Source organism: Nuphar pumila, chromosome 16, assembly GCF_984573655.1.
Source record: "Nuphar pumila chromosome 16, dmNupPumi1.hap1.1, whole genome shotgun sequence".
Taxonomy (NCBI): domain Eukaryota; kingdom Viridiplantae; phylum Streptophyta; class Magnoliopsida; order Nymphaeales; family Nymphaeaceae; genus Nuphar; species Nuphar pumila.
The window spans coordinates 64,100,884-64,113,604 of record NC_143264.1 but is presented as its reverse complement, the minus strand read 5'-3'; positions in this window follow the sequence as shown (position 1 = coordinate 64,113,604).

Here is a 12,721-nt window from a genome sequence, read left to right as displayed (position 1 = left end):
ATTTGGATAGTGAGTCCGTTTCAACATCCAGATCAGATTTGGATATCACCGTGTACTTCCTGATCTACATATATGGTATAAGACCCTGTGGTGCTGGATCTGCTTAAAACCGGTAAGAAAGTCGTTCGGTGGCCTTCCAAACAAAATCATATATGCTAAAAATCGGACCCAAAGCAGTTGTTCGGTGATGACAAATTCCTTTGGATCTCTTCGGTGCAGGTTGTTTTCATCCAATCAGACCTCATGGATGGATTCAGCATGTTACAAAATGAGATCTAACTCTCTAGCTCATGTTTTTTCCATGCAAAATACAATTTTGTGACGACAAATTATCGCACATCCGTTGACTTTTGAAGCTTTATAAAAAACTACCTACTTGTAATAATTAGGAGTGTCAATGGGCCTAATTTACTTGGACCCGACCGAACCCAACCCTATAGGGTCCAGTTATGGGGATAAATAAGAAGACCCGATAAAGACCCAAAGGTTCGATTAGTAATGGACCTGTGTATAGTTTGTGAAATTATATACCAAACCCGATATAATATTTGATATTTTCTTGATTTTGTAATTTTTAAAAATTAATAACATTGATGAATTTTTCATGTAATTAACATGTCTAGTTACATTTTTATGGTTTTTTTGAGAAGAAATGATCTTTGTTTCATCGAAAACAAAGTTTAAATGATTCAGAGTGCGCCTGATAAGTTTTGGGGGTATTTTAATCAATTTTGGATTGTTTTGAGGGTATTTTTGTCTTAGGAGACATAGTTGTCTAACCTAGAGTTGACTAGGTTAGTCAACTGCGTGAAGGACAAATCCAAAATAATTTGGTTTATTTGAATGACATTTGTGTAGTATTGTTTTGGATAAATGATAGATTTGAGCAAAATGGGCATCTTAGGCCAATGAATTCTTTTTAGGGGCATTCTGGTTATTTCAGCTAAAGCACCATCTGCAGTTGTCGCCCAACTCAGGCAACCCCAATAAGTCAAACATGTCAGGGTCAGCTGAACCATGCCCCTTGGCCAGCAATCCTTTTTTGCTGTCTTCTAGTTGATTAGGTCAACTAGGTTGAGACCTAATTAACCTAACTAGTGGGTGGGTTAACTAGGAGCTCATGATTTTGGTTGGTTGGAATCTAGTTAGAATCCAATCAAATTTGGATCACTTTTTTGCACAAACCTAGACCTATTAGGGGCTAAATTCAAACCCATTTGATGAGACCTATAAAAACCCCTCTAAATTCACGCATTTCTCGTTTCCCCTCTTTTGTGCTCTCTCTATCTCTCCCTCTTTCCATGCACTCTCACATTCTTTCTCTCTTTGTGGACGACCACTTGTTGCTCCACCATCATTCTGGTCGAGTTGCACCTTTGTGGAGCTTTGGTGCGGTTGGATCTGTTATGTGGAGGTGCCCAATCTCTGTTTGGGAGTTGCTTTGGTATAGTCGACTCCATAGTGTGTGTATTGTAGCTGGGAGTTTGAGCTCATGTACATGGGAGTCGTGTATAGATACATTGGGGGTATTCGTGTTGCGCTTGTTGTGACCTTATTCCTATCAGATTTAGTGATTCGATGTGGTGCTCAATTTCTCATTTTGTAGGTAGTATGCATGCAAGGACTTCAAGTACTTTTTGTTATGATTTTGTAAAAAACATGTTTTGAATGATTGACGCGTTGAAAGAATTAAGTTTTTTAGTGATGTTTATGGTTGTTGTGATTTATCGATTTGAAACACCCCTAGATGTGTTGGGATTGAGTTTTATTTGAGTTTTGGTGCTTCGAACTTCAAGTTTTCATAGCTCAAAAAGAGTAGAACCGAACTAGAAGGTCTCAGGGGTCGATTGTTGTTGTTCAAGGGTCGACTCTTGTGAAAACTTCATGTAGTGTTGACTCAAGAGTCGACTCCTGCAGGTTAGGGGTTGACTCATTCAGCTTGTGATTTGTATAGTATTTTAAAGAGGTTGTGAGTCAACTCCTTTGGCAGTGAGTCCACTCATTGTTGTGAAAGAGTTGACTCATTGGTTCAGGTGAGTCAACTCTTGCACCATTGAGAGTCGACTCATTTTGGTTGTGAGCTGACTCTTTAGTGTATACATCGACTTAAACATGTTTTTTAAGTGCAATTTAGCTTGATGGTCGGCTCTTGAGTAGGAGAGTAGACTCATGAGCATTGTTTATGCTCTGTTTAGCCCATAGTCGATTCTTGTGCTTGGGAGAATCGACTCCTGAATGGATTTTACGATAAATATAGTGTAATGTGTGTGATGCTTTGATTGATTGGCTTGTGTTTTGGTAGAACTAACCCGAAGCAATTGTGCATTGGTTGGTAAAGTGAAAAATTCTTCAATCTTTTCTATTTCAAAGGTGTTACAAATCTAATTTATTGTACTTCTTAAATGAGTTGAAATTTTTGCAGTTTTCCTTTGTTATAAAAGGGTTTAAAAATCTAATTTGTATACTATATATATGAACTGAAATGTTGTTTTAATCTGCTATATATTTTTAAGTGTGTTTCTTAGAAACATGGATGCTTAGTTTTGAAGAAATATTTTGTTTTAGAGATACTGTTTTCAAAAACTATATGTGCAACAAATTCCATATGAGAATGGATGATTAAGCATGTTTCTTGGTTTTACATGCTTCTACTTGTTAATGTTTTAGCTTTTGGTAAAAGTTATGATGAAAATGATATATATATATATATATATATATATATTGAGAAGGAATTTTGTAGTTGAAAAGTTGTTAGAGATAAATCTTTGGTTGAAATATACATATATGCTAGCTTGAGTAACCCAGGTTCACATACATGTTATGATAGTTGAAATTTGTTTTAAGCTTGGGATTTTTTTTTAATCATATATGTTGTGCTTGTTTGTTTTAACTTCTAGTATTTTGGATTGGAGTTAGATGGGCTTAAACCACTGCAAAGGGTAGGAGTCGAGGTTGGGCAGACCTGAGGGTCAACATCTACTTTTGAGTGTCAACTTCTCTCTCTCGGGATATGATCGACCAATGTTTTTAAAACAAGAGTCGACTCTTGTTGCTGAAGAATTAACCTATTTTAAACGAGTCGACCCCTGCTCAAAGAAGTTGACTCTATTTTAGAAGAGTCAACCATGTTCTCTGTTTGAGTTGACTCTTTTCAGAAGAGTCGACTTCTGCACTGATGCAGAGTCGACCCTCTACAGTGGGAGAGTCGACCCCTTTAACCTATGAGTCGACTTTTGAGTGTATTTTAGGTTTTGTTTGGTCTGTGAGTCGACTCATGCTCAGGAGTGTCAACTCATATGCACTTTGGTGACGATTTTGAAAATAATATTTTTAAACCAAGAACTGTGCACCAAATAATAATTTTAAAACCAACGCTTACACTTATTGCAAAGTAGCAAGTCGGATCGTTTCTTCAAGAAACAAAACTTATGCAAAATAATTCACTTTATTAACAATTGAAAAAGAAAATTATATTATTTTTAATTACAATGCTAATTAAAATTTAAAAAAGACAAAAACATCAGCAATTCTAAACTAAGCTTAGGCCTTCTAGCAAATTTCAGGGAGCTTTAAGAGAATAATTTGACACTTCCACCTCAACCCACCCTCCTTATGCTGGCACAATTATAGGAACATGTAATAAAAACAAACAAAATAGAACCTACCCTATTTTAAACAATAATCATATATTCTAACTGAATAGGGGATGATAAAGATTAATTAAAGGGAACTAAATTAAAAGAAGACAATAAAGAATCCATTTGACTAAAATCCAAAATAAAGAGGGCAACTAATAACTAAGAGAAAATTTGACTATTCTAATTTGGAATTAACTACTAATAAAAAAAAGATCAAGAAATCTATGCTAATTGAATAACAAGAATTGAGAATAACTAATATACTCACTAAATGACAAGAATAAATAACAAACTAACAACTAATGAAAGCAAAATAAAAAAAAGAACTAACTTAATTAATGAATTGAAACAAGAAACAAGACTCGACTATTATTATTTTATGTAACTAAGCTATTTTGAATTGAACAATCAAATTAGTAACTAAACTAATATTGACGTGAATTGAACAAAACTAAGGCTGACTAATTGCATTAATAACTGACTTTCTACAGCTAATATGATTTAACGAAAAAATACTATTAACTACACTAATTAAAGAAAACTCGATAATTGAAAAATAAAAGATGCGGCTAATGATTTAATTAATAAAAACTAATCTGCAAGATAACAATCAAATCTAATCTAAAATTAACGTAACTCAAATCAAATTAAAGCTGAATAACTAAATTAAGCAAGATTCATCTACAACAAAATGCAATTTCAAGAAATAATCTAAATTATGCTAAAGAAAATGATAATATGAGAGAAAAAAATAAACTGACTACTTTATTTTTTTCTAAACTAATTTCTAAACAACTAATCTAATCTAAACTAACTAACAGACTAATCTAATTAATAGCATTAATGTGAACTGAAATTAATGATTAAACAAAATATAACTAACTATTCCTAAATATGCTAAAAATGACTATATCAATTAAAAATAATAATTAAGAAATAATGTGATTGAACATCTAACTAAGTGCTAAAAAAATAAAGTTTCTGAAAGTAAACTAACAACTAACAACTAACAACTAACAACTAACTACTAATAAAGACAATAAGTAAAATCTAATCTATTCGGTTGAACAAGAAAAATTAAAAGCACTACTTATTTGTTCTACCAATTTATAAACTAAACTATTAATTAAACAAAAACTAATTAAATTTGATCAAAACGTTAACTAATCTGATAAAATAACAAAAAGATGTGCTTTAATTAATATAAAAACAACCTATGAAATTAATCAGAAACTAAGCAATTCTATCTATCGAAAATAGAAAAGAATAAAAAAGATTATAAAAAGTCTAATCAACTATTTCAGAAATTCTAAATAAATTAAAATCTAACATAATTAATGACAATAATTAACCTAATCTAATTTACTCTAATCAGATCTTTGCCTAACTGATTTAAAATAACGTGAATACGGGATTTAACCTAATCTATGAGCAACAAATTAACTAAAACAAAAATATTAGGCATGAAAATCAAGAAAATCAACAAGAAATAATTTAATCGATTTTTATTTTTCTTAAAACGTGAATCTAAAAATACAAAAACTAAACTTAATCGGATATGAGACTCAATAGATTAAACTAACTAAAAAACAATAACAATAAAAGACTGGTCAAGACTCTGACATGATTTTCACAAAATACCTCTATCCGGCTAACCTATTCAGCTAGGGTTTTGATCGATAACGACTCAACAAACAATGAAAACACCGTCAAGAAAATGATCAGATCCTATAATTTGATTCTAGATACAAAATACTATAAAATATTCGAAACCCATACCTAAATGAAAAAAAAAGAGAGGACAAGACTAGGGTTTTTTGAAAAAGTAGGGGAATAAATACCGAAAAGTAGAGAGGGGGAGGAAGGCGCACCTCAAGGGTTGTTCGACGAGTGTGGGGGTAAAAAAGAGTGAACTTACACCTTAGTTTTTATGTCATGAACATCTTTTGTTTTGCTGGAATCCATTTTTGAATGCAGCACGTTGGAGACCGAGCTAACGAAGAGAGAGATCGGTGGTGGAAAAAAAAGATCGGTCAGTTGCAAAGAGAGGGTTCTTGACCGGCTAATCGTGAAGTTAGATGGTGGTTCGCACCAAATCTAAGTTGGAAGTCTTCAGACATAGGTACTTGCAACAAAAATAAAGCCATACAATGAAAAGAAACATGTAATATGATGGAGGAGAAGAAAACTAGAAGTCGCAGGCGAGAAAGAAGCAAAGAGGAAGAAGAAGAAATTTAGAAAGCAAAAGAGAAGCAATGATTTGGAGATGGTGGCATGAACCCTAGGAAAAAATAACCTCTCTATGGCTGGACGTCCCCTATATATAGAATTATTTTATAAAAATTACCAATCAAGGCCCTATTTAAGAATATTTCTAATTTGGTACCTAAAACTTCTAAAATTACCAAAAACCACTTGCACCACTTTCAGAAGGGGTATTTTTTTGATATTTTCCTTGTGGATCTTTGAACTATGGTGCAGATAATGTGTGAACCAGATCTGCACTATATTTGCATGATTTTGTATTGGATCGGGACCCAATTCGCATCATTACGGATCTGATTTCTCAAATGCTCTAATTTCTTTGTTTTAACTTTGATTCTGATAAAATTCGAATTGTAGCTCATTCATGCCTAGAACAACATAAACAAAGATTCTTAAGCTATATAAGCACATACAATTGTATGATTTTATGATAATATGATATGTATTTCTTGTATTGTCATACTTAAATATGATATTATGTTGTTTTAAGCTTGGATAAAGGTTGTTAAACATGGGATTCTAGTGAATCACCCCCAAAACAGGCTGATAGACCTGTGATTGTTGAATTTCTGAGCTTTATGCACTGATATATATTAGATGGTCTAAGGAGAGACCCAAATTATGTTAAAATGCATAAGTATGTTAGCATGCATGCATGAGAATGGTGCACATATATAAGTTCATGTTCATTACCTTTCAATATAGCTGATAAGAATTGTTGTTACATATATGACATGACATTATGTGGTTTAAGCATGCATAGCCTTGTTTTAGCTCGTATTTGTGAATGTGTCAATATAAAGTTGTAGTGCTGATGTAGACACTACATGTTGTATGCATGACATGAAGTAGAATGGGGTACAAGAGTAACCTAATGTGTGCAATAATGGTTTGCACAAAAAGACTATATAGTGCATAAATAAGTTTATGTGCAGCTTGCTGGAAAAAGAGCCCAAGGTACTGTGTACCTAGATAATATTGTATTTATGCATATAAACTAAAGGTAAAGTGAAACAAGCTGAACAAAAATGTGTGGTTTCATCTTGAAAGACGGGGTGACCTATCACCTTGAGTGACTTTGTACTCATATAGAGTTGCACCAACGCCGTGGGATGCTGAGTTGTCGATGGATTCTTTCTAAGTGATGGCAGTGTGTTGTTGTTGTGTGCCCCATCTTGGTCACCGGGGGTGGACCAACACCTAACTACGGTGGCTTAGGGGACAAGATTACTTGTAATGGAGGTCCATGCTACGTACGTTAGCGGTAATATACTATGACTTTATCTGAAAAAATGAATGTCAAAACAAAGGGTTCTGAACCTTGGTGCTAGTGTAACCGTGTACTATTAAGGTTAATAAAATATATAAAATACAAGTGTCTGAAAATACACCCCCATGTAGATTGATTCTCTCCTATTGCGGCCCGAGGCAATGGTGTCATCGTGAAAACATTTATTAATATCGAAAGAATAATTGTATTTGCATAATGTAGAGAAGAAAAAAACTAAATAGAAAAAGTAATTAAAATATGTGCATGCAACTAAGATTGTACATGTCATGGTCTGTATGACTTATTGTTGGTGTTTCCTCTAGAGTTAGAGGATGTGTTGAGTTTTTCTCATAGAGGGACAATTGTACATCTTATGGTTGTACTTTAAACCTATGGTAGGTCTTGTTTGCTTAATGACCTGTTGCGTTTGCTATTGTGAGAAAGAAGGTTGAGTTGCTTACTAAGACAGTGGTTGGTCTCGCTCTTGCTTACTTTTTTTGTTAGGTACTATGAACACCCTAAATTTTTCAAAATGATCACAGGTACCCACAAGTAAGCATGTTGTGATAGTGATGGATGTGTGGATCGAGTATCTCTAGAGCTGGATCATAGAAGAGTAGGGACAAACGATGTTTAGGTTTGAAATTTTGGCAGCATGCAGGAAGAAGCAATTGAAGCAAACCCGCCTACCCCTAAAATTCAAGCATCCACACTGCTCGCAAAGCCAGTCATTGCCTCTGGCAGACAACAATAAAGCTACTATTAGAAGGAGAATACATATACATATTTCCTTCCTTGACAACACAATCATCCATTCCACCTCCTCAGGGTCCAAGTAGAAGAATGTAAAAGACATCAACTTGCGTAACCTGCATTGGTGGAGCACCACCACTGGAACCTTCCAAAGAAATGCCTAAACAAAATGTTCATCCAAGGATCTAACATCCAAACAATCTTTAAAAACCTTGGAAAGACACAGAAGAAAGCTCTAGTTGACATTCAATAACTTCATGTTAGACAATAGAATACCCCATTTTGAAAGCAAACAACCAAAGTGACAGGCAATATTAATTAATCGAGACTTCATTACACCAATGGATGCCCCAAATTTGATCCTTCGATGAGGGTAGAAGCCTAGGGTAGAAAGACAATGACGATGTTGGTGGATTGCAAGGATAGCAGTGATGTCACACTCTTTTGCTTTGGTGGGAGTGATGTTGCCTTGAGTGTGCCCCCATCAAACTTCATAGTATTGTGTTCACCTTTCACTACAAGAAAACATGTCATTACTGACAAAAAAAAATAGCGATGATAAATTATCGTCATCCATAATAATTTAATCTCGATGATATTTTCTCTTAGTAAAACATCTATTGTCGAAGATATATTATTGTCGCTCTTATCTGGTCGGTAATATGAATAAAAAGATGTGGAAAATAGTTATGAAGAGATATTGCTGATGATATTATTGTCAAATTTAAATTAGGATGATAATTAATCATCACCAAATATTGTTTATAATTACGATGATAATTAATCATCACGAATAATCACACGACGATAATTATCATCGATTTTAATCAATAGCCATCGATAATTATCATCGGCTTGATGCCATATAGCCAACAATATTTGTCGTCAATTTTAAACTAGCATAACCAATGATAATTTATCATCAGTATAAGGCATATAGCCAACAATTTTTAACGTCGGCTATGTCCATTTTTTGAAATTTTGAAAGTAACATAGCCGATGATAAATTATCATCGATATAAGAAATATAGACAATGATTTTTATCGTTGGCTATGTCCAATTTTTGTTTTTTGTTTTATTTTATTTTGAAACATAGTCAATGATAAATTATCATTGATATAAGAAATATAGCCGATGATTTTTATCGTTAGCTATGTCTAATTTTTGTTTTTTAATTATTTTGAAATAATGTAGTCAGCGATAAATTATCATCGGTATAAGAAATATAACTGGCGATTTTTATCATAGACTATGTCCATTTTATTTTTTTTTAAATTTGAAACTAATGTAGTCGATGATAAATTATCATCGGTATAAGAAATATAACCAACAATTTTTATCATCGGCTATGTCTAATTGTTATTTTTTTATTTTAAAACTAACACAACATACGATAAATTATCGTCGATATAAGAAATATAGCCGACAATTTTTATTGGCGGCTATGTCTAATTTTTTTTTTAAATTTGAAACTATTATAGTTGATAATAAATTATTGTCAGTACAAGAAATATAGTTGACTGTTTTTATCGTTGCATTTTTTTTTTAAATTTTGAAACTAACATAATTGACAAAAAATTATCATCGATATAAGAAATAAGAAATATAGCCGACTGTTTTTATTATGGGCTATATCCAATTTTTGTTTTCGTTTTTAATTTTGAAACTAATATAGTATAAATTATAATCAATATAAGAAATATAGCTGATAATTTTTATTGTCTACTATCAATAATTTTGTTTTTTTATTTTAAAAGTAATATAGCCGACGATAAATTATGATCGGTATAAAAAATATAACAGATGATTTTTATCATCAGCAATCTCCAATTTTTGTTTTTTTATTTATTTTAAAACTAACTTAACCTGCGATAAATTACCTTCGGTATAAGAAATATAGTCAATGGTTTTTTTCATCGGCTATGTCGAAGGCCAATGAAACTAATATAGCAGAAGATAAAAATAGGATGTTCCTTGTCCCAACGATAAATTATCGTCCGTTAAATCTATACTTTTTTATTTTCAAACTAAATTAGCCGACCTTTCCCTCTCGAGCCTTCTCCTTTTTTCCCCCTTTTTTCCTCATTTTCCCTCGTTCTCTCTTCCACGAAACCCCCTTCTCTCGTTCTTGTCGTGCCGATACCACACACCACCGTCGGGCCATCACGCCGGTCATCACCACTGAAGTCCATGACGTCGTTGCCGTCGTCTGGGAGCAACGCCCACTGGCCACCCATCACGGAGTTATTTCTCAGATTTGTGCTTGCCCCACACCCCGCCATACGCCGACCAACCCAGCCACCCTCACCACCCACTCTCCTCTACACTCTCTCGGTTTTCTGTTCACCTGAATAGCGCCGCCATGACCCCACCTCCGGCCACTATCCCGCCGCTTGACGATGCCACCCTACCCGCCAAGTATCTTCCTCTTCTCTCTCCCTTGCTCTTAGAAACCCTATTTTTTATGTTCCGAAACACTTTCTTCTCTGGTTCGATCGATACCCTGTGCGATTGAAATATCTTATCCTCGTTTGTTTGGATTTTATGCCTTTTTCGGTGGTGGAAGCCTTGATTTTCATTATCGATATTATTGTGGAACGCCTGCCTTTTTGGATCATCGTGGACCATTCAAGGAGCAGCGATCATCGTCTGCCTTTTTCATTATCGATACTTATTGATTTTTTTGGGGGCACACATTGTACTCCTTGCAGTTAATATTCATGAAAACTCTTGTGATGGACTAACCTTTGTAAGCAGTAGGTTTAAAATTTTTTGTCTATATTTTTTAGATTTTTCACTAATTACTTTCGGTGTAGGCATGGGTAATTGCTATCCTGTTGGTTGATGCACAACTATATTGTTTTCTGCATTTTAGATGCCTATGAATGAATATATTTGAAGTTTTCATCTCTTATCCTGAATTTATGCATGAACTTTCTCCCTTTTTCTCTGAAACTGTTCTCAATATAAATTCTCTTCTTGGCAGTTTTCTGGCTCATTCTTTTCTGCAATCTTGTATGTGGAGCTTTGGTGTGAAGAGCGTTTCAAGAGTCTCACGTTGGGAAACCCTGACTTTTCTCTTCATGAAATGGTTAGTGTTCGAACATAAAATTTGAAATCTTTGTCAGCTTTATCTTAACAGTTCCTTTGGTTCATTGGAGGCAACAATGTCAATTCTAAGGTTTTCTACTTTACTTTTTTTAGTTCATGATAAAATTGTCTCATAACTCCATCTACTATGTTGTTCCAGCTTCCACCCCATGTAGAATTGTTAGTTGCAGTGGTAACAAAGATCAATGAGCCTGATAGCATTTATGGGATCCTTTAGACTCATAAGGTTAAGTTCCTCCTGTTTGCTCATATGTTTAGTAATCATCCTTTACCATGCTATATATGGTTTACTAATAAGTTGTGAATTTAATTGTCATTGTGATCATTTTATGTTATCAGAAAGTATTGTCAAGCTAGAAGTTCAATGCAAGTTCTTGTTTGAAAACCCTTAGTGAAATATATCAAATTAAAACCTTTTTCATTGTCTATTTGGCTTGAAGAATTCCTTAGAAGCCAAGTTGAATATTTTCTTTATGAGCTTGCTTATGTGTAATGTTACATGTTTTTGATAACGTGTGTTGTTGGAAGTTTAGAGATGTGAAAGCATGTTCTAACATCTAATTTCAGACCTTTTTGCATACATATCAAAATACCTAATATCTTTACATGTTCTAGAAGTGTGATGAAACTGAAGAAATGCATAAGATGTTCTCAATCAGTAGGAATGTGTTATGTGCATGAAAAAATTAGGATCAATATATTTCAGGCTTACTAAATCTAGAAAACAAATTCATATGTATGTGAGAGTCAGCCATATGGGATATGATGAGGGATGAGATTTGGAATCGAGAAAAAAATTTCATGTTTATACTTTATACTCATTTTTAGATTTTTTGTGTATGATTTGTTGTATGCATTCGCAAATTTTCAGATTCTGTCTATATTTCCATGTATATGATATTGATTTAATCATGTGACTCATGCTTAGGAAATCTCTTCTTAATTACAATAAATGCAAATAACAGTAAAAGAATATGCGGATGATGATAAGATTTTAAAAAATGTTCTAAGACACTATCATTTCACTTATTTTTGGTTGATGTTTTGCAAGATCCCTATTTTGCGGTTTGTCAGAATTCTGTTTTTTTTTTTTTCATGCAAATAGGAAGCAAAATTTTGGCATTTATGTTGTCCTATTTTTTTATGTTCATAACTTGATGCAAAATGGAGCAAAATTTTATCATTTTACCAGGCCAACCTATTTTCTTATATCCATAACTTATAGCCATGTGTTGACCACATTATTTGTCTATCTGATTATAGACAACCTCCTCTCCGATTCATTCCCATACAAAGAGATTCAGAATGGAATGTTGTGGGAGGTTGAAGGAAAGGTTAGCACCAATACCTTTTGTTTCTTACTTATACATTAGAAAATTTGATTAGTTTACTTTTTTGTTGCTTTGTTGCAAGGAGAGGTGGTTGGAATGGACTTGATTTGATTTTTTTTTCTTTACGAGAACGTGATCATCCTTATTTTCTCTGTATAAGTCTTACATTTTTTTTTAGAGATATAGCCTTGTCATGTATGTTATACTTCCAGAAACTTGATGTCTGGTCTTCAGACTTCTTCAGTTCTTACAATGTTTTCTTATAATCCTATAATTGCTGGCAGTTGGTTGTCTAAGGAGCAATTGATGTAGACATTGGTGCGAACCCATTTGTGGAGGGCAGGGAAGAAGA